The sequence below is a fragment of the Scyliorhinus canicula genome, chromosome 18 (genome assembly GCF_902713615.1).
Source record: "Scyliorhinus canicula chromosome 18, sScyCan1.1, whole genome shotgun sequence".
Taxonomy (NCBI): domain Eukaryota; kingdom Metazoa; phylum Chordata; class Chondrichthyes; order Carcharhiniformes; family Scyliorhinidae; genus Scyliorhinus; species Scyliorhinus canicula.
This window is the reverse complement of record NC_052163.1, coordinates 24,451,170-24,456,916: the sequence shown is the minus strand read 5'-3', so window position 1 is coordinate 24,456,916 and position 5,747 is coordinate 24,451,170.

Below are 5,747 nucleotides of genomic sequence, written 5' to 3'. Positions count from 1 at the left end.
CTCAGGGTAATGTTCTGGGGAATCGGTTCGAATCCCATCATAGTAGATGGTGAAATTTGAGTTCAATAAAAATCTGCAATTAAAACACGAATGATGACCATGGAACTGTTGTTGTAAAAAGCCACCTGGTTCACGAATATCCTTTAGGAAGGAAATCTGCCGTTCTTACCTGGTCTGGCCAACATGTGACGCCAGATCCACAGCAATGTGTTTCACTCTTACCTGCCCTCTGAAATTGCCGAGCAAGCCACTCAGTTCAAGGATAATTAGGGATGGAGGGGAATTGCCACCGCCCCCACATCCCACGAATGAATAAATAAGAGACTTCTGACGTAGATTTAATTTGACTTTTGTGCTGCATTTGAAGTTCACTTTATGGTCTCAACGGTTGGCTCTAGCCAGGCAGCATAACATATACACTCCCCAGTGGGTTTCTGAGGTTTGTGTGAAAACAGAGCTCTTTACTTGCAGAGTTACATATATTAGAACATAGAACATAGAACATACAATGCAGAAGGAGGCTATTCGACCCATCAAGTCTGCACCGACCCACTTAAGCCCTCCTCCCTGTCCCCGTAACCCAATAACCCCATCTAAACTTTTTGGGCACTGGGAAATTTAGCATGGCCAATCCACCTTACCTGTACATCTTTGGACTGTGGGAGGAAAGCGGAGCACCCGGAGGAAACCTACGCAGACACGGGGAGAACGTGCAGACTCCGCACAGATGATGTCGCAGCGGGGTGAAGTTATTGTGAAAATCCCACAGTCGTCACATTCCGGCGCCTTTTCAGGTACACAGAGGGAGAATTCAGAATGTCCAATTCACCTAAAAGCACGGGCGCGATTCTCCGCACTCACGACGGTGCGGAGAATAGCGTGGCTCGTAAAATTTTACGGCCACGCTGTTCCGACGCCCACCCGCTATTCTCCCCCCCCCCCACGCCCGACTCCCGATACGAATCGCTGCCGCCGTTTTTTTACGGCCAGCAGCGATTCTCAGCTGATCGATGGGCCGAGTTCCCAGCCCTTTACGGCTGTTTTTACGAACGGCAAACACACCTGGTCTGGCCGTTCGTAAAAACGGCCGTAAACTCTCGATTTTTAAAACCATGGCACCAATTGGCACGGCAGTACCACGGCCGTGCCAAGGGTGCCATGGGCCCGCGATCGGTGGGCACCGATCGCGGACAGCGGGCCCGATGCCCGCGCACTCTTTGTCCCTCCGCCGCCCCGCTGTATCACTTCGCGGGGCGGCTGAGGGGCATCCCGGCCCGCGCATGCGCGGGTTTCGCGCAAATGCGCGGTGACGTCATCCGCGCATGCGCGGGTTGGAGTCTTCCAATCCGCGCATGCGCGGCTGACGTCATATGGCGCGTCAGCCGGCGCTAACTCTGGCAAGCGGGCTTAACGAAATTCGTTAAGCCCGCGATGCCGGAGTTTACGGCGTCGGCATGCTAGCTCCGACCGGGGACCAGAATCGGTTCCCGGTCGGGAAGGGGGGGGCTGGCGTCAAACCCGCCCGGATTTGACGCCAGCCTTACGATTTCTCCCCATATGAGAGAATCATCTCCACATCTTTTGGGACTTGTAGGAGGAAACCGGAGGCACCCGGAGGAAACCCACACAGACACGATGATAATGTGTAGATTCCGCACAGACAGTGACCCAAGCAGGATTTGAACCGGGGACCCTGGCGCTGTGAAGCAACAGTGCTAACCACCGTGCTGATGGAGTGGACTTGCCAGGCTGGTATGTAAGGCGTTTGAAAGAATCCATGCAGCTCTTGAAATTTAAATCTCGGATGAATGGGCACTTTTAAACCCCATGTCTGATCTTACTCGTCTCATGTTCCATTGCAATACCAAATCTCATCATTATATCAAGCGTTCCCTGAGTGGGCAGAAAACAGAACCTTACTAAGGTGGGCCTCCACCTTTTTGTACTTTCAACATCTTCAAATTCTGCCTGGGTGGGGACTCGGAACTCTTACTTGCATCCCCTCCCCTTCCCCCACCGATTCCATGACAAAATCACGGGAAGAGTTAGGGTTGCTGTGAATTCCATGACAACATCATGGGAAGAGTTAGGGTTGCTGTGAATTCCATGACAACATCACGGGAAGAGTTAGGGTTGCTGTGAATTCCATGACAACATCACGGGAAGAGTTAGGGTTGCTGTGAATTCCATGACAACATCACGGGAAGAGTTAGGGTTGCTGTGAATTCCATGACAACATCACGGGAAGAGTTAGGGTTGCTGTGAATTCCATGACAACATCACGGGAAGAGTTAGGGTTGCTGTGAATTCCATGACAACATCACGGGAAGAGTTAGGGTTGCTGTGAATTCCATGACAACATCACGGGAAGAGTTAGGGTTGCTGTGAATTCCATGACAACATCACGGGAAGAGTTAGGGTTGCTGTGAATTCCATGACAACATCACGGGAAGAGTTAGGGTTGCTGTGAATTCCATGACAACATCACGGGAAGAGTTAGGGTTGCTGTGAAGGCATCAACCAACGAGATTCCCATCAGTTCCACTTCTTAGTGATCTGGTTTGATGCATCCCTGCATGAGGCAGGCATTCAGGCACGCCAGGGCTGGATTCAGATGGAAGTAAGGCCTGGCATTATTTAAAAAGTAGCTTTTCCGTCGATATTTGACGACAGAATGATCAGTTGGCATTGTAAAAGTTAAAAATATGGAATGCTGCCGTTTCAATTTCAGAAGCGATTTTCAGCCAGTATAGTCAGTTGAGACAAACTTTAACAGTAAAATATTCTCATACCCCTGCCAAGCCCAAGTATGGCACATACAAATGCAAGCGTGCTTGACGTCAGGATTTGGGATGGAGCCGGAGGGGGGGGGGGGGGGGGGGGGGGGGGGGGGGGGGGGGAGTGCATCAATGGGGCTGGAATACAAATCTGGCATGGCAGTGTTTCCTCTTCTTGAGAAGGCTTTAAGGGGAATTTTGATTTGACAATAATTTGCATGGAAAGGGCTTCCTGGCATATCTGCAGATATTAAGATGTTGTCAGTCTATCTGTAAATGCAAGGTGGCAAGTGCATTGATTAGTTCCATTAGTAGAAGAGGGAAATTCTTCATGCATTTTACCCTGAAATGCGAGTGTTTTATTGACACAAAGATACTAGATACCAGGCCAACCATGGCTACAACTAAATGCCTGGGGATTCATGTGAGAACTGCCTTAACAGTAATTTCCAACCCCAAATTGACCAAATATAAGCTCTGTAAGTAGTATTCAGGTCATAGGGGGAGGGGTGGGGGGGGATCCTATTCGCTTTGCTATTCAGCCCACGTTCATAACCCCAGCTGTTCACTCCATCCACAGGTCAGAGCAACAGGAAATACTGGAAGTACTCAGTAGTTCAGGCAGCATTTGTGGAGAGATAGGGCTGGAATTTCATGGAGTCAGGGAGACTCGGTGGATGTGTAAAAATTGCAGCCGGGACCAGATTCTGGAATTCCCAACCCCATTGCCAGCGCTCCCAATTATCACCAGTGTTGGTTAAGGGTGCAGGCTGGTGTGGATTGAGGGTCTACACCCTGCACGCCCAACCTGGCTGATTCCATTACAGGGCCCGGCATCTCCTAGTCTTCAAATTTGGTGGAGTTGTGCCAGCTTTTTAAGGACTCATGGAGGCTCAGAGTTGTTGGGGCTGGGGTCGTGGGGGAGTGGAAGAGGGATCCAAGGGAGAACAGATGGTGGGCCAGGGGCATGGAGGAGCGGAAGAAAGATAGGGCTGGCATCCTGGGTATGATAAGAGCGATGGGAACAGTCAGTCAAGTTAAGAAAATGAGGGGCCTGTATGGCAGTTCTAGTACTGTCCAACTCTGTGTCCATGTCAGACTATTGACTGACATAGTCCTTACAGAACTTTGAGTTTACCTACAACGATTCAGTTATATATACCCACTGGAAATGTTTGCGGCAATGTCCTTCACAATGCATACAAAGGAGGGCCAGCTGAGCCTACAAATTCAGCCATGCCCTCCAGAGTGTCAGGTATAATAATGGACACTAATGTGAACATCCAATAAAATGTGATTGCAAAACATAACATTGTTTTTGTATCAATAAAGAAATGTCCCTACCTCCACTGTAACCATCAATGTGTGCCAATTATGTGGCATGCCAGTACATTTAGCTCTCTGACTAAGCTTGTCACAACAAATACCAATAATGTTCACACAATAAAGTGGAACCAATGTAATGCAAACTTTTATGTGAAATTTCATTTTGAAAAACATCCACTTTTGTGCTCTCAACCCTTACGTTAATGGTAATGGAATTGGGCAGGAAAGCTTTTTCCCGGATCTCAAGGGCGCGATTAAACAGCCTCACCATGCCTGACTTGGTGTTGGGGCAAGGGCATTGAATCTCTCGCGAAATTTGCAATGCTCGGAATGCCTCGCAGGATATAGCGGAGTCTCGTGAGACGTCACGATCTGGTTCTCGCCCTCACTGGGTGGGGTCCAGATCAGCATATTTAAATGAGCCATTAGGCTCATTTAAGTATGTGTTTGCGGGATTCTTTCAGCGCCAGGACCTAACGGCCGTGTCTGGGAGGCCTCGCACTGCGCAAGCTCCCACATAACCCTTATTCTCATGACTCAGAATTTGGTTGAGGCAACTCCTGAAATTGGCTTCGTGGTGGAGAATTATATGAGCTCTACCTTAACCCTGAGCAGAAACTTCACTCATCCTTGAAACAATCCACACACAATCTGATCGAAAGTGCTTTGTTCAAATTATTGCTGATAAACTTTGGGCTGGTGTCGTCTAACCTCACCTATAACCTTAATAACTCCATGCTCAGTGTAACTGAATGAACCAACCATCCTTCAGGATCATGTTTAAGTTATAACATTGTACACAGTATATCATCACACGGGGCTGCAGTCTGCCGCTTGATCTCCCAGTTGACAAAGTTTTGTTCCTAAGCTTCAATTTTCTCTCCTGTTACAGTGTGTTTTTTTTGTATTGATGTGAACATCAATTCACTCGAGACACAATGGGAAGTAAACTGTGGTTTTAATAGACTTACAACTGAGCCTGCCTGCGACCAGAAGAACTGAGGGCAGGCTCACAAGGCTGCAGCACTTTATACTTCTGGTAGTGGGAGGAGCCATGGGTGGAGCCAAGGGTGGAGCCCTATACAAGCTCTTCATCTCCCCCTGTGGGCAGAGCCGCGCAACGGCTCACAGACAGAGCCCACAAGGACATAATACTATACAGTGTGAATTACATGAAGTACATTCACCACATGCATCAATTCAACCCAAAGACAATTCCTGGTGTTCATCGCTGCCTCCTTCCAGATGAGTAGTTTGGGGACCTTTCTTCAAGTCATTCATTGCTCGTTGTCATGTATCATATTTTCCAGACAAATATTTGGACATCTTGGGTTGCTATAATTGCATTTCAACGCAAGCCTGCGTAATTTCCCTAGCTCCTCCTTGCCCAGTCTCTAGCACATTTGAATCAAACCTTCTGTGAATCAAGTAGCTCTTTTGAGAAGAGTATCATGTGTGGAATCATGTGTCAGTGAATTGGGACTAACCATCAATGATCTGCATAGTGGAAAAGCAAGACCGGCTTTCAGTAAAAGAGATTTTGATCTTCCCCTCTAATCACTTGGCACTGACTCTCACATGATTCAGAAACTCGTGAGTAAAAGTTGACGTTTTTTTTTAATGCTTTCACTCTCTTCACTTAGT